The sequence below is a fragment of the Cherax quadricarinatus genome, chromosome 21, assembly GCF_038502225.1.
Source record: "Cherax quadricarinatus isolate ZL_2023a chromosome 21, ASM3850222v1, whole genome shotgun sequence".
In the NCBI taxonomy this organism is placed as follows: domain Eukaryota; kingdom Metazoa; phylum Arthropoda; class Malacostraca; order Decapoda; family Parastacidae; genus Cherax; species Cherax quadricarinatus.
Window position 1 is genome coordinate 20805164 of NC_091312.1, and position 24495 is coordinate 20829658.

Here is a 24495-nt window from a genome sequence, read left to right on the forward strand (position 1 = left end):
TATTCATGGAGAATAGGGAAAACAGTTGTCATACAGGTAGTGTGGTTAATAAAACTAATCTGGATAAACACCTCTGGCAACGTTATGAAGCGCTGGAACAGTCTGCCCACTAAAGGTCTGTGAGCCAAATCAATTCAGTGCTTTTAAAAGCTCGTTGGATATACAACTTTGTACAAATAAAACACTACTTAGTGAAGACCCTCCACGTAGCTGTCACCAGCATATCTTACCTTTGATATACCTTAGAAGAGTTCCGAGAGTTTCTCTACTCTCTGAGCCCGGCCGTGGGCCAGGCTCGTCTGGTGCTTGCCTGGTCCTGGGTTATAGTTCCTCTAAGTACAAACAATATCCAATTGTTCACGTCCACCTATAGCCTGGTAATTAATAAAAGAACTAATTGTGTTTAGAGGAACTAGTGACAGATATTATGTGGATAACAGTATAATGACTAACGAAATCGTAATAACACAGTTGCAAATAAACCACGGTACGGGTGGGGGGTTAGAACCCATGGCAGGTAAGTCGTAGAGTTCGTCACAGCCACGCTGGCGGGAGATTCATTTGTAAAAAAATAGCATTTGTTGTCACAATGGTGGCCCATGTTAACCTCCCTATGGTGCATCAATATACCTAGTTGGATGACTCTTATTGTAACCAGCTGGCCCAGTGACTTACACACTGGCCTGGTGTTTTACAACTCACTCGTCATGGGTTCTAACCCCATTCGTACCGTAGTTTGACACTATACTTTCATGAGAAGTTGCACTAAGTGTAGTACATTTTCATTAGAGGTTTAGCTGGAGATTACCGGGAGAGAATGTAGGGGGGTCAACGCCCCCCCCGTCCTGCCTCATATGTACTTGAATCTTGATGATAAGCAAAACACATCTGCAACAGTTAGATCTCTTAATTCCGGAACGTTTCGCCTAGACAGTAGGCTTCTTCAGTCGACTACAGAGGAGTCATCAGAAGCAGTAGAGATGTAAAGAGGGTGTAATCAGTCCATCACTATCGAAGACGTAGTTCTGAGGTGGTCAGTCCCTCAGCCTGGAGATGAGTTCTCAGTTTTCTGGATCAATTTTTCTTCATCGTGTCAGAGATCATTTCAAAATTTGGTAGCTAATGGGAAATTTGAATTAAAGACCCAACAAAAGTGTATCAGATATAAAATTCAAAACAAATAATTTGGAAGGAACACTCATACTGGAAGAAGCAGCTACAATTCCTTAGATCAAGAGCCAATCACCAGCTTTGATGCTGGTGACGGGCTCTTGATCCAAGGAACAATCATACTGTTCCAGACTATGGAGCAGAACTCTTCTCACAGCTGAGGTACTGACCCCCTCAAAACTACGTCTTAGAGGGTGAGGGACTGATTACTTAGTCTTTACATGTCTACTGCTTCTGCTGTATTTGACTGAAGAAGCCTACTGTGTTTCCGAAACGTTTCGAAATAAAGATACCTAACTGTTGTATATGTATTTTAATGAACAACTTGTGAGTGCTGTATATCATTATTATATTCATACATGTATATTCCTATAAATGGAAGATACATGTATGAATCTTCCAGTCATACATATATGAATGGAAGATTCATCCATGTTATCCTAGGTAATTTATACTACGTATGATAATTGTACTTTATGTGTACCCGGGTCTAAATGAACTTATATATTTTAGTCCTACCTTTTGAAGTGCGTCCAGTGTGTTTGTGGTGAGACATACATGCAAGACAGATGTGTCATACATATTACTGTATATAAATGTAAGAGAGCATGTGTTTCCTTTGCATTTAAAAGATGAACAGACTTTTTTGGCAAGTGTCGAGGTTCGTTACTTGTGTTTACATTGTGTCATCGTTACTGCCTTGTTTCCCTATCTTCCTGCCACCCCCCACACTGCCGCCCCTTGTCTATCTTCACATCTCTTTCTACCCCCCTTTCTACTTTCTCTTGACTCCCTACTAACCTTTCAGCCGCTCTTCATTTCCCTCTCTTCCTACCTCATCGACACCATGCCTAATCCTTCTAGGATAGGGTAGGTGCCTGAGCCCGAGCCTTTAGCTCATAAGACTGTCATTCCCATTTGCCCCCTTGGGGCGGGGATGGCAGACCAGAGAGGCCTAGCTTGTGGCTAGGCCTGGGGACAGTTGGTCCCAAAGATGAGGAGGTACTTGTGCCTCCTCCCATGGGAGACTTAGGTCTCAGACACTCCCTAAAGAGGGAGCCAAGGCCGGGCCACCACTTGGAAAAGGCCCGGGCCGGGAGAATACCGGCTAATCTTTAACTAACTAACTTCCTACCTCTTTTTTTACCCCTCTTTCCCTACCTTCCTTCCTCTCGCCCCTCTATCTTTGTCTCCCTGTCGCACCTCTCTCCTTTCCTGCTGCTCTCTCCCCCTTTCTCCCTAAATACCTCAATTTGTACTTCACTTTTCCTCCTGTCCCACTTTCTACCGCTCCTTCTCTCCTATCTTCCTACATCCTATCTCCCTACCTCCGTATCTCCTAACCTTCCTCTTCCTATTTCCCTACCTCCTCCCTCTCCCTACCGCCCTTCATTTCCCTATCACTCTCCTTACTTTTTCCATTTTTCATTCTCACTCTACTGCTCTTCCATCTTTCTACCGCCCTTTCTTCTTTCTTTTCACTCACCACTCTCCCTCTATACCTTCTCATTCCTTTCTCTTCATACTGCCGCTCACCATGGATCCTGGCCTGGGGCAGAGTGCATGAGCATATCATTAATTGCCTTTTCGAAGTCTTGTGGTGTTAGGATGATATCAGAGATTTTTGAAGTGATCAAATTTTGAGTCTAAGTCATAAAAAATTAATTTAGATTGTTGATCCTGAGAAAAAGTATTTCGGATTTCTTTCAGTTTCCTTTATGACTTTAAGTTTTTCCTGAGATTCTTGTCTCCTGTAAGATTCCTTAAGCTTAAGTTCGATATTTGCTATTTCTCTGACTAGTGCCTCCCTTCGTATTTCAGATATATTGGCCCCTCTCAGCAGCTCTGTGATTCTTCGCCTTCGCCTGTATAGAGAAAATTTCTTTCTAGAAGAGACTGATCGCAGAGAAAAATTTTGTCTCAATAAAAATGTTCTGAAGTGTGTCTTTGCTTCTCCAATGTCGGCAGTATGCTATTTGAATCCAACATGTTTGCAGTGATCCGCCAACGCAAGAACACCGTGTGATTTGTGATCCCCTCAGATGAGGGGCTTACAACCTCAGTGTGAAGCCGAAATACAGAGATCCACAATGGATCGTAAGTTTTCAAGAGAGATCACCTGACGCGGGTGTTAATCATGTGACCACTCGCTCAATGGATCATTAAGAGCATCTTAAAAACCGTGTCAATGCTTACATAGTTATGTAGACGACTGGAGGTCGCAGAGTGAGGGAGATACAACACTGGACTTTCTTCACCCTTGACCGCCAACTGTACCCATGAATCAACATAAACAATGAGAAATAAAGACAAGAATCACACTAAAAATGTATTGTTCGATGGCACAAGATTAATAATTATCAGTAAATGAAATGTTTAGGATAAAATAAAAATATTAAACAATAAAATATAGCTAAAGATAAAGGATAAACATAATAAAAAGAGAATACCAGACGAGGAGAGACAACAGTGAGAAAACACACATAGGATAAAAAAAACTAGAAATATTGGTTCAATATACACAAGAAACAAGAAAGTCCCTGAATGATATATATGAAGTTCATAAGAGAAAGTAGAATGAAGAAAAAAATTAATCAGTTGAGATTTTCTTCTTGACAATCTCACTCTAATTTGAAAATAAATTCTAAAATACACAAAGACATAAAACCGTCTCTAGGCCGTGCCAGCCGTCCCCTTCAGCTGAAGTTACTTTCATATGAAGTCATCTAACTGGGTGTAATGATTGGTGGAGACCAGAGGAAATATAACAAATGGAATTTGATGGAAAGAATACAGTCAAGAGAGAAAGAAACGCAGGTGAAGACCAGGAGAAAGGTCGGCCCAAATACAATAGATGTATCAGGTGAAACTCGTGTGTGAGAGTTAATTACGGTAGCACCTGAGCTCACTTGTCCACCTACTGAAGGTGACACAGTAGGTGGGCAGAGAGAGAGAAAGAGAGAGAGAGAGAGAGAGAGAGAGAGAGAGAGAGAGAGAGAGAGAGAGAGAGAGAGAGAGAGAGAGCTATGGTCAATTAAGCATTAGTTATCTAAAAAAACACAAATAATTGTCTGTTCTTCTTGCACAAATGAAAATTATTGAAGCCTAAGTAAACATTACGGATCTTGCAACTGATAACTCAAGTAACTTAACCATTTTAATAACACACTCAAAATTCGAATAGCAAGTTTAAACACCACTAATGTGACTCTTGAAACTGCTTCCTTCTGACCATTGTGGTATACATGTTATTATTATTTTTAAAACTAAGTCACACTAACAACTTCGTGAACTTCAACAGTAAGATAAACAGTTCACATCAAAAGTGCTTTCGAAAAATAAATTTGTTTTCCTCGCATGAGTCAACAGTTGTGGGAAGTCTTCACAACGAGGACCTCATTAATGTCAAGTGTCATGGAACAGAGTCAACACCACAAGAGAATCGTGTAATACAGATCTGAACACTCGACTACCGACTACAAGTGAGGCCTTTTCTTAACTAATTTTCCAGCAACTGAAGTTTACCATTTGGAAAGGCTTTACATGAATATGCAATTAGTTCGAAAATTTACCTATCCTCTGAAATCATTTCATTAAAGTGAATAATTCAGTGACACTGCAGGATAGCAAAACCACTGATTAAGAACATAAGAAAGAAGGAACACTGCAACAGGTCTACTGATCCATGCGGAGCAGGTCCATGACCCCCCCTCGGATTAGCCCAATCACCCACCCACCCCGGATTAGCCCAATGACCCATCTCCCCGGATTAGCCCAATTACCCACCCAGTCTGGCCACCTCCACTCAAGGAAGGAGCACGGCACCAGACCCAGCAGCACAAGCTAGTCAGGTCCAACTCACACCCATCCACACCCACTCATGTATTTATCTAACCTATTTTTAAAACTACACAACGTTTTAGCCTGAATAACTGTACTCGGGAGTTTGTTCCACTCATCAACATCTTTCAGATTTTGGCACAGAATTTCTTTTTATATGAAGACGTACCAGTACACTTCGTCTTTCAAATCAACAAGTGTTTTAATATCTTTTGCCTTCCTAACGAACGTATATCACAGAAGTAGGTCAAACATTTGGACTCAGATTTCCTTTCTTTCCTTTCTTGCCTTTTCATTCTTCTCGACAGCTCGTTAAGGTTTTTCCGAAAATGAAATGATGCCGAATGCACTGCGGTTTGTGGCCTTCCTCTTGAGATTGACCATCACAGAGCACAGTATCTGTCAAACCATTTAATGTTAGCAGATCATTATATGTAAAATACTGAAATTAAAAGTGAACATAGGAAAGAGGTAATGAAGGATTGGATATTAAATTGGAAGGAGAGAAAGTGGAGGAAATGAATGTTTTCAGGTATTTGGGAATTGATTTATCGGCGGATGGGTCTTTAAAAGACGAGGTGAACTACAGAATTGACGAGGATAAAATGTAATTGGTGCAGTGAGGCATATATGGAGACAAAGAGGCTTATTAGTAGAGTCAAAAAGAGGAATGTATCGGAGTTTAGTGGCACCAATACTCGTATATGGGTGTGAATCATGGGTTTTAAATGTTGCAAAGAGGAGGAGGCTGGAGGCAGAGATGTCGTGTCTAAGGATAATATGTGGTGTGAATATTATAATTTGTAGAAAATCCGTAGTTTGGAGATTTGAAGGAAGTGCGAAGTTACTAATGTTATCCGGAGGGTTGAGAAGGGGTTTGGATATTAAGAGAAGATGGAATAAAAAGGAGGGTGTATAAATTTATAGCAGAGAGAAGGCGGGGTAGGTGTCGCAAGAGGAAAGGTTTGAGGAAGGAGGTATAGAAGGTTTAGCATATGAGGGGCTTGGACATCCAGCAGGCATGTGTGAGCTTGTTAAATAGGAGTGAACGCAAGTGGTTTCTTTGACTTGACGTGCTGTTAGAGTGTGAGCAAGGTAATACTTATGAGGGGATTCATAATTATAGCGCCCTTCCATTACCTTGACTCCAGGTTAATTATCTGCCATTTCCCTGGCGCTGAATGGTCCCTAGGAAACAGCATTTCCCATTAAAAATGATAATAATAACTAAATGAACTTTGGCCGCTACGAGATCCGAAGAATGTATCCCAGTAGAATATTTCATAACCCAAATTCCCTGTGTCTCAGTAGAAGACACTAGAAGAGCTCAGAGTATAGCTTAAGTTTATAAGGCAGTTAAATATTATCGCTGAAGATTTGAAGGGAATCTGAAGAGGGATTCACAAGACATTACATAGAAAAATGTTCAGATTTCTTCACTACAAATAGTAAATTAGAGAATACGCAGCCCTAATCTATTTCCAGCATTTCAAAGAGGCTAAAGTGACGAATATCCTAAAATACACAAGAACATTAAGCTTGATGTCACTCGGAAGCTGCGTTATCAAGTTATCGCCATGAAGGGAATCAGATTCGACACTCAGAAATGATTTCATGAAAGGTGTATTGCCAATTTTTAATTTTCTTTGAAAAAAAGGCAAATTGGTGTCTACACAGGCCAAAGTATATCAAAACTATGAAAGACTGACCAACTTTTAATTACGAAAGCAAGTAAAGCAGGTAATTAAGACATGTAACATGTATACATAATGTATAAATATTTAACGATGGCCTCGAGGGCACACAGATGTTATAGGTGCATAAAACAGCATTAAGCTTATTTAACTTAGGACTTATTTCTGATCAAAAAAGACATTCTCCACTTATTTTACGGGAACCAATATGATTAATAAATTTAGCACATAACTTTATATAACCTAACATCAAGAGATTGTTTCCTTTGAGGAAAACATATTAACACTAAAAGTAAAGCTGGACATTATTATTATTATTATTATTATTATTATTATTATTATTATTATTATTATTATTATTATTATTATTATTATCAAAACTAAACGATAAAAAAGTTGACCAGATGATGTATTTTCCGGTTATTGAATAGAATCCAATAAATTTTGTGCCTACTGTTATGCCTTATTGTGATGAATTCTATTTTAAAATAAGGTGTATATAGTTTACAGTGTATTATATATTAAGGTGTTTAAAATGTGTAAAAAGTATTCCATTATTTTATAAATAATGTTGGCATTTTGACTGAGGTCACGGCGTAACTCGAGCTGCTGGGGGGAACAAGACGCCGAGGAGGTGACGGATAAATGGCTGTGTTTTTGGTGGTGATGCTCTGGCCGTAGGATGTTTGGGTTTTGTGTTGTGCTCATGTGGACCCTGGGAGGTGCCTGGCCTGTTTTCTGAGTGGGGCCTGTGTGAGTCGTGGAGAGTACAGAAATAATAGCGTATTTACCAGTAGGCTGGGAATATGCCGGTTCACTGGAATCGTTGATAATGTAAATTTTCTTACGGCCTCCTAATTTTAACTAGGAAAAGTTTAAGAGTGTATTATATGTGGATTTTGTGATGTTTTGACGGAGGGTTTGTGCAGTACATACTGTTTGGTATATTATATGTGTATTTTCTAAAGGGTAGTTTATATTGACCTTCCTGGAAGATCAGTCCTAAGGTTTACTAACGGTACTCCCCACCTGTTGAGCTCTTTTTGTGAGTTTACGAGTGTGTGGCCCTAGGCTGGTTTATTTTAATAATATTGTTTTTACCCTCGAGTCCCCAATTTCGTTACATGGGGGACTAAGTCCGAGGGAAAATTATCAGTTATGATAATTCGATTTAATACCTGGAAAAAATAAAAAATCATTTATAATTTAGGGAGACTATAAAATATTTAGTGAATAATTAACCTTTTTCAGGTGGAATAAAAAATACACGTACATTATACCTAACCATATGTACTACACAAACCCGCCTTTAATACATATCGCAATAACTGTTATTAGCTAATTAAAGTTAGGGGAATGCCATTTCTGCTCGGCTTTAAACTTTTAGCACTGATGTATTTTCCTCAATGGAAGCTTTTTCTTGATTTTTTGATTATACAAGTTTTGATATACCAATTTTATTAATGGAATTTTTGTTTTCTGAAATAGCTGGTTAATGTCTCTTCTGATCAGAAATAAATGAGTACTAACATGTTTGTGGCTGCGGGGGTGGAGTCACAGTTTGGATATTTCTATTGATTTATTTGGCCTCTGTTGGTCCTAATTTAATTTTTTTTATGGAAGAACCTGGCAAAACTGAAATACTAATTTTCACGCTATATTTACTGAGTGTGTCATCTACTACCCCTCGCCTTTCAGCTCTGACAACTTGATCATTCAAATTCTGATTGACTACAGACTAAGATATTGGTCCCTCTCACGTCACTAAAGAGAATTTCTCTGCAGATTGGCTTCAGAACTGCTCCCTCTATGTGGAAAGTTTGAGTTAGTGGGATATTAGTGTCCATGTGTTAACTTGTGAATACCACATCTAGTTTGCTTCAAAATTTTCAACACTAATACCTAACTGTATTATAAGCATATACCGCAATCTGCACCAAGCTTTTTGTTTAAGTGCATTGACGTAGAGCGACTTGGGGTTACCTTTCTCGACACACAGAGCGACCCAAGTACAGCTAGTCGCTCTAAACAACAACAACAACAACAACAACAACAACAACAACAGCAACAACAACAACAACAACAGCAACAACAACAACAACAACAACAACAGCAACAACAACAACAGCAACAGCAACAACAACAGCAACAACAACAACAACAACAACAGCAACAACAACAGCAACAACAGCAACAACAACAGCAACAACAACAACAACAACAGCAACAACAACAACAACAACAACAACAACAACAGCAACAGCAACAACAACAGCAACAACAACAACAACAACAGCAACAACAACAGCAACAACAACAACAACAACAACAACAACAACAACAACAACAACAACAACAACAACAGCAACAACAACAACAACAACAACAACAACAACAACAACAACAACAACAATAATAATAATATTATTATTTAGGGGAGAAGCGATGTCGAAGATTATTCAACATTAGCTGAATAAAAAATCGCATGTGAAGTGACAATAAATTTTTAAAGTTATTAATTATACTTGAAGCGATTTGATCTTTAATAATTAAGTAATGTAAATGAAATCCCCCTATAGATATATTACACCTATGTTATATTTGCTTCCTCTGAAGTATTTCAAGAACTCTATACCATACAGACTGGTATACATGTATGCCAGTACTGCCAGTAACCACAGTAACTAGTGTGTACCAGTACAACCAGAAACGACAAGAAAGTCAGCTGAAGTAGCTGACTGTCTCATCAATATCAAAGGGTCAGTTTCCCCATGAGGCATTTTTTTCCCCTTTAATCTGTCTGGCATCGGACGAGTGAACAAAAATTCATCTTGACGTTATCGCGTCTGAATTATTTTGCAATTGTCGACGAGTTCCTGATCGTGTAGAAAATTTAATTGCCTGCAAATCCTCAGGAAAGGGAAGGGGGACGGGGTAGAAGGGGAAGGGTTTAAGGGGGAGAGGAGAAGGGGAAGGGTTTAGGGGGAGGGGAGAAGGGGAAGGGTTTAGGGGGAGGTGTTAAGATTTATCTGCATTCTTTTTTATCGTTCCAGGACACGGTACTTTTCCCTTCTGTTGACGTCACAAAACTGGCTGTCCAGGGTGGAGCAACAGTTGATGTTGTTGGCCATCTTAGCCTCCAGCGTGCCGAGGAGTCCTTTGGTAAGGTCAAATTTCTTCTCGTAATTCTTTAATTTTCATGGCGCTATACACACACACACACACACACACACACACACACACACACACACACACACACACACACACACACACACACACACACACACACACACACACATGCACACATACACACAATGAGAGTAGAGTATTTGAAGATTAGCCAGAAACGAATATGCAAGGGTGGGTAGAGGGCAGTGCGACAAGTCGAGAATGACAAAGGGCAAATCTAATCCACAATTGCTTCACAGTCACGTCAGAAGAAAAACGACAGTAAAAGACCAGGTTATTCGATTGAAGAAGGAAGGAGAACTCGCAGTAAATGACAGTGAAGTTTATAAAATATCGAACAAACGATTAAGACGTCTCAGTCGAATTGGGCAATTTCAGAAAGTCTAGGGGAAAAAGGAATGGAAAGTGACAGGCTTCACCACGGACTCTATAAGAGGGAGCAGACGTGCCGTCCGAACCACTTGGTAAGATCTAAATGTCAGTGGAAATGGGACAGTTGCCAGAGATTTGTATTTAAGAAAGGAGAGAGACGGGAAATGTTGTACCACAGACCAGTCTCAATGACATGCATGCCATGCATACTCTCGATGTTCATCCCTTGCGGCCACATTTACAGAGTACTTACAGGTGAGTACTCTCCTCTCTCTGTCTCTCTCTCTCTCTCTCTCTCTCTCTCTCTCTCTCTCTCTCTCTCTCTCTCTCTCTCTCTCTCTCTCTCTTTCTTTTTTTTTTTTTTTTTTTTTACACAGGGTTCGACAAGGTTAAGGATCCCTAGCTTTACTGACAAGCTATTTACAGATTAAGGATTCCTAACTTTATTGGCAAGCTAAGAGCTGTTACCTACATCAGCTCATTTGAAAGCATTTTTATTGTTATGAGACATACAAGTAGGGAACAGGATGAAGTTGGAGCCATCTGTGGGCCAGCATTTTCATTTGATCAACTGACTTTATCTCGTTGACATCATTAAGCTGTACGAATGTGTTCCATACTCGAGTCATCCTGGGTATATAGGATCTCAGATGGAGTGATGTTCTGAAGAAGGGTACAGCCAGAGTGAAGTTGCTGCTTCCTGCCCGTCTTGTGGCATAAAAGCTTGTTTCACGCTGTCCTCGAAGTGGATCCAAGTGTGGTACTTTGACAATATTGACCTTGTACATAACAGTAAGGCCATCCACATCCCTCCTATGTTGAAGGCTCTGCTGAAATGACAGATCTATCCAGGATGGGTCCAGGCGAGAGATGAGACGTCTTGCTCTGTTCTCTACTCTGTCAAGCAGTCGCAGATGAGAGGGGGGGGGGCAGGCAAACCAAGAAAGTGGAGCATACTCAAGGTGTGAGCGTACTTGTGCCTCGTACAGAATCTTGCAACCTCTACTGTCAAGCAGATGCGAGATACGGCGAAGTGCTGTAAGCTTCCTGGCTGCCTTATTTGCAAGATTTACAACATGGTTCTTCATGGTTAGTTTGGAGTCAGATTTCACCCCAAGGATATCAACTTCTTCTCCAGGTGCCAACACCCTCCCATTCATCCTTACTACTGCACCAGCATTACCACCATGGTGCCTAGAGACGGTCATCATTTGCGTTTTCTCAGTTGCAAATGTTACTTGCCATCTATTTCCCCAAGCTGATATAGCTCTCAGCTGGTGATTGATGTAGCTTAGAGCAGCTGGCATTTCTTCTCTTGGATAAGTGAATGTCAGTGTACAGTCGTCTGCATATGCATGTGATTCTGGGATGAGATGAAGAAGGTCGTTGAAGTAAACATTCCATAACAATGGTCCCAGCACGCTTCCTTGTGGAACACTTGCCCCAATAGGATGTCTTGCTGATTCCGTTCCATTGAGAACTACACTTAGAGATCTACCATGAAGGTAATCACTGAGGAGACATAGCGTAGAGCCTGCAATTCCCAGTGCTTGAAGTTTTGCTAAGAGGCCCTGGTGCCACACCCGGTCGAAAGCGCCAGCAATGTCCAGTGCTACCGCACAGCTGACTTTGGATTCATCCAGTGACTGGTGCCACTTAGTGGAGAGGTTTAACAACAGATCAGCAGCAGAGTAACCTTTCCTGAAGCCATATTGACGATCACAAAGTAGTGAGTGGTAGTCAAAAAACTCTGTCATTTGTCTTGAGATTATTGTCTCAAGGGTCTTACCAGTGATTGACAGAAGTGACACTGGTCTGTAGTTGCTGATTTCTGCCCTGCTCTTCTTTTTGTGAACAGGGACTACATTTGCCTCTTTCCATAGAGAGGGCCATTTACACTTTACTAGGCAGTGCTGAAAGATGCGAGTTAGAGGTGCTGCTAGCTGGTCTGCACATCTTCTCAACAATCTTGGGCTCTCTCTCTCTCTCTCTCTCTCTCTCTCTCTCTCTCTCTCTCTCTCTCTCTCTCTCTCTCTCTCTCTCTCTCTCTCTCTCTCTCTCTCTCTCTCTCTCTCTCTCTCTTTCTCTCTCTCTCTCACACACACAGGGGAATGTCCTACGAAGAAAGGTTGAAGGAAATCGGCCTGACGACACTGGAGAACAGGAAGGTCAGGGGAGACATGATAACGACATACAAAATAGTGCGTGGAATAGGTAAGGTGGACAGAAACAGGATGTTCCAGAGAGGGGTCACAGAAACAAGGGGTCACAATTGGAAGCTGAAGACTCAGATGAGTCACAAGGATGTCATGAAGTGGAATAGTCTAGCAAGTGATGTAGTGGAGGTAGCAACCATAGCTTTAAGACGAGGTATGACAAAGCTCAGGGAGCAGAGAGAGAGAACCTAGTAGCTATCAGTGAAGAGGCGCGGCCAGGAGCTGAGTCTCGATCCCTGCAACCACAATTAAGTGAGTACAATTAGGTGAGTACACACACACACACACACACACACACACACACACACACACACACACACACACACACACACACACACACACTCACACACATACATATTTAAGTCAACACATACTTTTTAAGAAAATGTTTATGTACATTTTCCAGCGACTTGATAATGAACCAGAACAGACCGATAAGTCGACAAAAATTTCTTCTCAGAATAGTGGTTCATCAGTCAATTGTTACAGCCACCAACTTTTGTGACTTATTCACCAGTGGAAGCTTATTGATAAAGGCAATATGGTTGATATTTTCCATTTATCTGGCAGTATACTATCTGGTAACTGAATAATAAAAAAAAGCTTAGCTCATATGAACCTTATTTTAAACCCTATTGTGATATCTACTCTCACCCTAAACCTATTTTTTTAACTATTCATTATAATTTTAGTTTTCGGATTTGTTTCAGATTTCATTTTAAATCTCTGTTTTAAGTTCAAAATCATTTCATCTGTAAACTCCGAAGTATTAAATTTAGTATTTTTTGTATTTCTCATATTTGGTGATTGTCATCATAATGGATTCTCTTCATTTTGTCTTAGATATTATCTTATCTGTTATTTTTCTTTCGAATCTTTATTCTTTCCCCTTATTTATCATGATATTTAAATGTCTTGCTCGAGCCTCTGGTAAGTCTTTGTGTTGCAACACCTCATATGTTGCAACACCTCATGTGTTGCATCGAAGTCGTCTTCTTCCTCACTACTCACCACTTTCCTTGTTGAACCATACTTTCAAAGTTTGTGTTTAATTTATTTTTTAAACTAACTACTTGATTCCATTTTCATCTATATTGCAGAATATTTTCTCTATTTTTCGCATTTCTTAAAATATTTTCCTGTCTTATAATCTAGTTTATGGCTCACCATCCTGCTTTTTACGCTCCTCGTAGGATATCGACACAAAGAGATTTCTCTCAGCATCTGTGCGCTACTTAGATTCTACCAACATTAAGACTCATATGTTACCTCTGGCGAGGACTGTAGGAAACATTTTGGGAATTTGACAACTAAGAAAGGACGACGAATTTGCTGGATCTGTGTTATTTTGTGAAAAGTTTAGGATTTTGTAAGCATGTTTCTTGTCATTTCTAGATAAGAGAGTAGGGAAATGGAGCACCGAGAATGTTTTTTGTTTGAAAGAACATTCATCGTCTAGGAATTTTAGGCTGCAGACACTGAAAAATGCTTCGCTTGGTGTTGGTGTCCCGAATTTACACCTGAGTGAATTATTGACCTTGTGTATGAGGCAGTCGAAGAACGGAAATATGTAGTCGGTTTCCTCTTTAAAGTATACATAATTGAAGCTTCATCTGCATCGAATCTTCTTCGTAGTTCACGGACATCGTTCATATTACACTCCCATGTAACACTACTAGGTCCATTTTTTTTTTTTGAACGTTGAGCTTCCAAATGTTCGCTAGAACGACGATGATGGGAGATTCCTTACTTATTCTGAACAACGTTTACATTCAGCATCAGAATAATAGAAGATCGACACCATGCCTAACCCTTCTAGGGTAGGGTAGGTGCCTGAGCCCGAGCCTTTAGTTCATAAGACTGTCATCCCCATTTGCCCCCTTGGGGCGGGGATGGCAGACCAGAGAGGCCTAGCTTGTGGCTAGGCCTGGGGACAGTTGGTCCCAAAGATGAGGAGGTACTTGTGCCTCCTCCCATGGGAGACTTAGGTCTCAGACACTCCCTAAAGAGGGAGCCAAGGCCGGGCCGCCACTTGGAAAAGGCCCGGGTCGGGAGAATACTGGCTAATCTTTAATAATAATAATAAGCATCAGAATACCACTAACCATCATACGAGATTGAAGAATGTCATTCTGGTCATCCCAGCAGCAGAACAAGAAGCCGCAATTTCATGGAATCAGCCAATTTATATGTGGGTTGAATAAAGGCAGTTATACTATCTACAAGATTCTAACACGAATTTTTCTTCGAACACATCCCACCATCACTTGAGACATTTTCTCTACTACTACAGCTGCAGCCCATGCTGTTGCTGCTGCTGCCACTACTGCTGATGCTGCTACTGCTGTTACTGTTACTGCTGCTGCTGCTACTACTGTTACTACTGCTGTTGCTGCTACTATTGTTGCTGCTCTGCTGCTACTGTTGCTACTACTACTACGTGTGTACCCAATACCCCGTGTCAGGTATAAGAGCACAACATACCTCCAGAGAAATTCCAGAGACATTCAGGCGCCGGAGTTGGTCTCAGTGGAGTCAAGTTTTTGGGAAGTGAGATGCTCAGTCCAGCGAGAACACCGGATCTTAGACACCAGAGATGCAACACCGGACTCCTGCTGCTCCAACGCCTCTCTTGCTCTATGAGTACCACGATGAGCGGAAAAAAAATAGACAAGATTTTTTTCTTCTCCCACTAAAGTTTCCTTTTTCTTTCGCTCATAGCATGAGAAAAATCATCCAGATGGCTTTCAATGGTCCATGGTCTTCCACTAGTTTCGCCCAAGACTTGCGTTTATAATGCCTTCTCCGATTGTCTTCAACTAGGAGAACTTTCGAGGAACAATTGGTAAATGTAGATACTCTCTGATAATTTTTTATAGCTATTTCGAAAAAAGGTTTGAAGGCCATTTCTGATTGGCTTCAAATTTCATGACTCGTACACTCGTGTATCTACCTATAGGGATGGATGACAATGTTAATGGGGTGTGTAGGAGCCATTCTTGATCCAAGGAGCTAGACTTATCCTCCCTTTCCTTGGATTGAATCTGAATGCCTCCCATTCCGCAGGTACTATATGATCCCTACGGTTTTATCGCTTTCCCCTTATTAAAATAAAACAATTCTTATCGACATTTTTTTTTATTTATTATTATTTATTATTATTATTAAAGATTAGCCGGTATTCTCCCGGCCCGGACCTTTTCCAAGTGGTGGCCCGGCCTTGGCTCCCTCTTTAGGGAGTGTCTGAGACCTAAGTCTCCCATGGGAGGAGGCACAAGTACCTCCTCATCTTTGGGACCAACTGTCCCCAGGCCTAGCCACAAGCTAGGCCTCTCTGGTCTGCCATCCCCGCCCCAAGGGGGCAAATGGGAATGACAGTCTTATGAGCTAAAGGCTCGGACTCAGGCACCTACCCTACCCTAGAAGGGTTAGGCATGGTGTCGATCATTTTTTTTTTTTTTTTTTTTTTTTTTTTTTTTTTTTTTTTTTTAACGGCTGATGCATTGTATGAAATGGATGAATTTTCATTTTGGTATAGGCTGAGTAGGTGCAAATTTTGTTGGATTCTGTGCAGTAACTGGAGAATGTATCTTCTGATTGGCTTCAAACTTTTACTGATATGTTTTCCTCAAAGAAAGCTTCACCTTGATTTTAGAATGTGCAAGTTTTAATACCTCCAGTTTATTAATCAGACTGGTTCAGAGCGTCCACACTTATTACTTTGCAACCTACATTTACAGAACCTTAAATTCTAATATTAACCCTGACCTAAAACACTTTCTTGATAGTTGTGACAGGACCCACAGGCATAACACCAGACACAAGCATCTCTATGACATTCCCCGTGTCCCGCTAAACCTATACAAAAAGTCAATGTACATAAAAGGGCCTAAAATCTGGAACACCCTACCTGAAAACTCTAGAACTGCAGACACATTTATCACATCTTATCTCCCTGACACACCCCACCGTCAGCTCCCTGACACACCCCACCGTCAGCTCCCTGACACACCCCACCGTCAGCTCCCTGACACACCCCACCGTCAGCTCCCTGACACACCCCACCGTCAGCTCCCTGACACACCCCACCGTCAGCTCCCTGACACACCCCACCGTCAGCTCCCTGACACACCCCACCGTCAGCTCCCTGACACACCCCACCGTCAGCTCCCTGACACACCCCACCGTCAGCTCCCTGACACACCCCACCGTCAGCTCCCTGACACACCCCACCGTCAGCTCCCTGACACACCCCACCGTCAGCTCCCTGACACACCCCACCGTCAGCTCCCTGACACACCCCACCGTCAGCTCCCTGACACACCCCACCGTCAGCTCCCTGACACACCCCACCGTCAGCTCCCTGACACACCCCACCGTCAGCTCCCTGACACACCCCACCGTCAGCTCCCTGACACACCCCACCGTCAGCTCCCTGACACACCCCACCGTCAGCTCCCTGACACACCCCACCGTCAGCTCCCTGACACACCCCACCGTCAGCTCCCTGACACACCCCACCGTCAGCTCCCTGACACACCCCACCGTCAGCTCCCTGACACACCCCACCGTCAGCTCCCTGACACACCCCACCGTCAGCTAACTAAATGAAAACCGCCTATTCTCTTGTATCATACACACATAAAAGACAACTTAGACTTGCCCTCGATATCTGTGATTCCCCACAATTCGCACTTACACTCACACAAATGACTATAAACATAGAAATACGTACTACACCTATTACCTAATGAATCTTAACTAGTCATAAATTTGCCTGTGATACTCCAATATAGAAATTATGTATTGTACCAAACAAAACCATTCACATTGCTAAATTTACGAACTGTAATGCAGTTACTTAGCCTTAATACCAATATGCTCCTTAATCTGTACCAATATAGAGTTTTGAATTAATCTTAGTCTGCCTGAAATGCCTAGTCATGCTAGGTGTGATAGTGGCCCTCTCTGTAATTTGTTTTATAATATGTAAACCACACAATATCCTATAATATGTAAACCCCACATTGTAATCTCTATAGAGAATAAACTTGACTTGATTTGATTTGATTTGAAATAATTGTAAAATATCTTTTCTGATCAGCAATAAATCACAGTGTTTATTAGGGTATCACAGGTTAAATTTACATAATGTATTTTTATGTGCTACGACACGTGTGCCCACAACATCATTGTAAAAAAAAATATTTTACCCGAAGCTATTTACTTATTTCCTTACTTATTTACTGACATATTTGCTTAATTATTTAATTACTCACTTTATCAATTGTTTAGTCCTTAATAACAGCTACGTAGTTGATAGACCTTAAACCCAATTAATCAATTAACCAGCATTAACCACATTAATCTCTGTGTTAGAAATTAATATAGTCTTGACTGTGTATATTTAACATGGAGCCTTAGTAAGTCATGTGCAGTCAATAGGCTTTAATCTTCACTACTCAGGGAATAATTAATATACAATATATTGTAAACCGGGTAATAACTCAAAAAATAAATTTTATGAATATACAGGGTATGGGCGATATACACATTATGTACCTTTAATATAGTAGACACTACAACAAATTGCTTTTATTGTGGGTAATGGAGCACAAGTTGCAGATTATTATGCAGGTCGGTGATCGGTAGTAATAAAATGGAAAATAAGCGAATTCCTTGATTAGTAGTTACATCGTGGAAGCAATTTAAGACGCATATCGGTGATTGAGAGTCATTTAATCAACATTCCTTAAACATAATCTGTTATGTAGTTATAACTGTATTAATATGGAACTAGTTCTCATGTTGACCCCAGCACTAGAGAAAAGTTAGGGGTAGGGCAGGGTTTAAGGGCAGGCGCTTAAATTTATCTGCATTCCTCTGTTTTCGCTCCAGGATCCGGTACTTTTCCCTTCTGTTGACGTCACAAAACTGAGTATTGAGGGTGGAGAGGCAACAGCCATTGCTCGCCTCTCTCTCTCCACAGTGCCAAAGAGTCCTTCGAAAAAGTCGAATACCTTTTCGTAATTCTTTTATTTTCACGGTGTCTAAATTCATTAAGCTATCTGTGTTGTATACCATTGACGTAGTGGTACTTTTCTGACACAGCAACACCATGGAATTTTAGTACAGAGGATATCTTTTGTAGCCTATTGGCTAACATCTGGCCAAACTCTTGGGCATGATCGCCTTCCGCTGGTTGGTTCCACACACCTGTGACGATGCCTTCAACTGCTGCACCTTATATAACTCCAATACAAAAGCTACAGACGTCCTGCCTTTGCTTCAGAATCATTAAGATTAAGGTACTAAACGCCTTCAGTATTGAGGGACTGATTACCTCATCTTCAACTGTCTTCTGTATATAATCTCTGTAATGAACTGAAAACGCCACTGCTTGGCGAAATATTTTCAAAATAAAAAATATATAGGTGTTGCACATGTATGAAATCTATCAGTTTATAAAATATGCAACAAAAACCAAATGCACAATTTTATGAGACATACGAGGACCCTGAGGTCAGTCTCGGAGTAAGGTCGAAGATCACGTCAAGAGAAGATCACGAAGCCAACGTGATAAGATGAAGTGTATTATGTTTACTTATAGTATCCATAACCAAACCATACCACGGGCGGGATTTGAACCCGCGGTCAGAGAGCCTCAAAACTCCAGACCGTCGCGTTAGCCACTGCGCCAGCTAGCTTCAATAAGATTCATCCAACTAGGTATATTTCTACACCATAGGAAGGTTAGCATAGGCACCACTGTGTCCACAAATGCAAGTTTTTACAGACGAATCTCCCGCTAGCATGGCCGTGACGAACTCTAGCTCAAGTCCCCTCAAAGCCGTCAACATGACTCACGAAATCGTAATGACACGATTGCAAACAAACTATGGTGTAGAAATACACCTAGTTGGACGAATCTTACTGAAGCTAGCTGGCGCAGTGGCTAACGCGACGGTCTGGAGTTTTGAGGCTCTCTGACCGCGGGTTCAAATCCCGTCTGTGGTATGGTTTGTTTGCAATCGTGTCATTACGATTTCGTGAGTATAGTATCCATCATGGATACTATAAGGAATTGGTTTAGCTAACATGTACATTCAGTTGTTCTGTACGATGGTGTTAGTGATGTGGGTCGAGTCTGCTTCTTAAATTCTGCTCTTCATTTTGTCGTTCTTATGATGGACTTGTTGGTTACTTGGAGCTCACGAACTGAGAGTGTAGGTTATGGTAGGCGATGTTTGCGCTATTAGTATTATCCATCCTGCAGGCGTATTTATGTTCCTTAGGAAGTGTTTGAAGGTCTTGGTGTCTCCAAGATATGTAATGTATCGCTTTTGCCCCATAGTATACTGCACTCTTCTACTTTGTAAGCAATTCTGAGTATACGGTATCTGGTAATCTCTTTTCATAGTTTTTTTTTTTTTTGAGATCACATCTTGTACAGACAATATATATATATATATATATATATATATATATATATATATATATATATATATATATATATATATATATATATATATATATATATATATATAAATATATATATATAATATAACACTGTGGAGAACAATAAATACATACATAAATTATCACACACACACGTTGTTGGACACAGGAGCAGCAACCTGTCACAGACAAAAACAAAAAAGAAAGAGCATAAAGCACACTATGCATCACTCAATCTATCAATGTTTGTAAGTTATTAATATGAGGTGGGAATTTGAGTGAGGTCAAAGTATCCTAAATATACTTGTTTTTTTTCTGAAAGGTATTCGTTGCTACAAATCGTGAATACTCGGAGGAAGAATCTTGCAACATCCACCTTGGTTTTCAGGTCATACTTCATGCTCCATAACTTCCGGGATCAGCAGTGCAACACTACGAACTGGCAAACATTTTAGCCAATCATTTAATTATCTAAAATTTTGAGGACAGCAGTTCACACTCATGACATTTGAGAGACCTCTTTGTTGGGCTTAACAATGCAGTCATTAAAAACAAGACTATAGCTAGTTTGAACTTGCTCTTTCTCACCACTTAGGTTTCCATTAGTTAAGTAATTGCTTTTTGGGGCAGTTCTGTGACGCAGATCCTAACATGACTCTTTCTGCACACTACTTCGTTGACCTAATCACATTCTGAGACAATGACTTTTACAAACATTAATATGATACAGTTATGGGATCACCTCTCAGCGGAGCCTTAGCCAACATATACTTAGGGCTACTAGAGAAGGACTGCTTCGAACATAACATCCCAAACCACATCCTCATGCTTCGATATGTGGACAATATCTTATTCATTGTTTCACTATATTTTAACCTCACTTTATTCGGAAACTTAATTAACACAATCGACACCCTCATACAATTGACACCAGAAGAAGAAAGAGACAACTCCTTAACCTTTTTCGATGTCCTGTACATCGTGGAAGGTGTTCTAAAACAAATAGTATACAGGAGATAATCAAGTTGATCCATTACACAATTTCTCCCACCTTGACCCCAAAGCCAACCGCGGTCTTATCATAGGATTCTTCCTCGGAACACTCAGGATTTTTAATAACGAATATCTTCCAGAAGAAAATAAATTAAATTCCCAAATCATATTATTCACTACAGCAAACAGAAAGTCTTCTTCATACACAGCACACCTTAAAAAATATACCAACAACGATAGATAACCGGTCCTCCCCGCAAGGTAGACTGCTTTCGCCATCGTCTTGCTTCACCAACAAACCAACAGGGACGTGGCAGTTATCACCAAAATACATCACAAATATACCAACAATTCATGCGTAGCCCATGGTAACTTACATTTTCACATCATGGACTGTAGGAAGGTATTTTTTAACACATCGGCAGTCTCCCCCCCGGGGGGGGGGGAAGTTACAAGCCCCTGGCTCCCCCGGCATTTTAATCGCATGGCTTACGGAAGAAGGATTCTTTACCACTTCCCCACGGAGAGAAGACAGAATTAAGTAAAGAAAAGATTTGTGAGGTGAGCATGGAAGATAAGGCAGGTTTAGAGTAGGTTGGTGAGAGGAATGTTTTCAAAGTGCCAGGGTTGCTGGTGTATTTACATTTTTTTGTATACTTCATAAATACCAATCTTTTCTTAAATGTCGTAATAGGTTTTCACTGCTACCGGTGTATTTATTTCCGCTGTGGGCGTTAGTCGAAAAATTATAATAGAGCCTGGCATGACGCTTGGATCTCAGATGCCGTTACCTAGCAGTAACTAGATACCCACGACTTAGTATATCTTGGTATATCACAGGACGACCTGAAATGAATCCTAAAAGAAATAAACTATGCTGCTTTCTTGGGACATCCTGAATTATTAGCCATTCATGGTCACTAATTCCATGCTAAACTGACCTACAGTTGACCTGGAACAAAAAGGGTCTTGTATAACTAATGTTCCTTTCTCTATTGTAACCGCTGAAGAGGATCTTATTTGGGGGTCGAAATATACAGGTAAATTTTAATCCGTTTTCTCTCTCTTCACTCGAATTACAACCTCTCATCGATAAGTGTTCTTCACATTGTTTTTTCGCTGAAGCTCTTACTACACCAGCGTCTTTCCTCTCTCTATATTCCTGATCCGACAGAATGTGCAGGTGACCCGACGCTCTGGTGACCTGCAACACAGCTAACGTAACAATGCCCTTAAATGACTAGTCTCTCCTCTCTTATTTGTATCTGCTGAAGTAGACCTCCGTTGGAGGTCGAAACATACAGACATATTTGCGATATCTTCAACAGGATTGCCTGTGTTTGTTTTTGCTCTCGGTGGGCTCGTGCAAAGTGTTATCATGCTGTGTGTTCATACGCTTTGATTGTCAATGCGCTGCATGATTCTATGCGTCAATAAAAAAACAATTTATGTATTATGCCCCCGCAGTTACCTACGCAAGCACATCAACCAAGGACTAACTGCACGTCATATCTCATGTCTCTTCCTCACTGCCTCACTTTAACCTCCGCATCTCCACTGTCTCCTTGTATACTTTATTTCTTAAATAGTGTTAACACCTGTCAGCATAAATTGTCATTGAAGTGTATGAATTTATGTATGTATGGATGTATGTATGAATTTATGTATGTATAGATGCATGTATGAATTTATGTATGTATAGATGCATGTATGAATTTATGTATGTATGGATGTATGTATGAATTTATGTATGTATAGATGCATGTATGAATTTATGTATGTATGGATGTATGTATGAATTTATGTATGTATGAATTTATGTATGTATAGATGTATGTATAAATTTATGTATGTATGGATGTATGTATGAATTTATGTATGTATAGATATATGTATAAATTTATGTATGTATGGATGTATGTATGAATTTATGTATGTATTGATGTATGAATTTATGTATGTATGGATGTATGTATGAATTTATGTATGTATAGATGTATGTATAAATTTATGTATGTATGGATGTATGTATGAATTTATGTATGTATGTATGTATGAATTTATGTATGTATGGATGTATGTATGAATTTATGTATGTATGGATGTATGTATGAATTTATGTATGTATGGATGTATGTATGAATTTATGTATGTATGGATGTATGTATGAATTTATGTATGTATGGATGTATGTATGAATTTATGTATGTATGGATGTATGAATTTATGTATGTATGAATTTATGTATGTATGGATGTATGAATTTATGTATGTATGAATTTATGTATGTATGGATGTATGAATTTATGTATGTATGGATGTATGTATGAATTTATGTATGTATAGATGTATGTATAAATTTATGTATGTATGGATGTATGTATGAATTTATGTATGTATGGATGTATGAATTTATGTATGTATGGATGTATGTATGAATTTATGTATGTATAGATGTATGTATAAATTTATGTATGTATGGATGTATGTATGAATTTATGTATGTATGTATGTATGAATTTATGTATGTATAGATGTATGTATAAATTTATGTATGTATGGATGTATGTATGAATTTATGTATGTATAGATGTATGTATAAATTTATGTATGTATGGATGTATGTATGAATTTATGTATGTATGTATGTATGAATTTATGTATGTATAGATGTATGTATGAATTTATGTATGTATGGATGCATGTATGAATTTATGTATGTATAGATGTATGTATAAATTTATGTATGTATGGAAGTATGTATGAATTTATGTATGTATGGATGTATGAATTTATGTATGTATGGATGTATGTATGAATTTATGTATGTATAGATGTATGTATAAATTTATGTATGTATGGATGTATGTATGAATTTATGTATGTATGTATGTATGAATTTATGTATGTATAGATGTATGTATGAATTTATGTATGTATGGATGTATGTATGAATTTATGTATGTATGGATGTATGAATTTATGTATGTATGAATTTATGTATGTATGGATATATGCATGAATTTATGTATGTATGAATGTATGTATGAATTTATGTATGTATGAATTTATTTATGTATGTATGAATGTATGTATGTATGCATATGTTATATATATATATGTTGTATAAAGCTCCCATGTCCTTCCTTCCCGGATTTGCATGTGGTTCTACGGAGTTAATATTACAACATATCAAACAAATGGTCAACCCAGCACTCGATAACGTAACAGCGCATCTTTAATGAATGCTCGTAAGACGTGCCAGTGTTTGTCTGGTTGGTGGTGTTCCCAAGACTCTCAAACCCTCTGTTGTTTTGCTCATCCTTTGTACATTTAAAACAAGGATGGAGGATTCAGGCCCATCACTTTTGTCAGCTCCCTACGCCTCCTTGTTGCCAGGGCAGCAGTGAGAGCAGTGAGCTGTGATGCAACCATCATGTGGAGCCCAAGGTAGCTGAGGTTCGGGATCCCGCAAAGTTATGAAGCTCATACAGCGTGTACATACGTCACTAACCTTAAGTTTTAGAAATCTTTGATCAAAATAAAATTTGCAAATTTCTTTG

At 39.7% G+C, this 24495-nt stretch overlaps 1 long non-coding RNA gene across 1 annotated transcript in view; it reads left to right on the plus strand.

Moving 5' to 3' along the window:
* The window catches only part of LOC138853052 (uncharacterized), a 30834-nt gene that overhangs the window by 605 nt on the left and 5734 nt on the right, over positions 1–24495 (plus strand). The window contains exon 2 of the long non-coding RNA XR_011392299.1: positions 9758–9866. This is a non-coding gene — a long non-coding RNA (uncharacterized lncRNA). The remainder of the gene's footprint in view (positions 1–9757; positions 9867–24495) is intronic.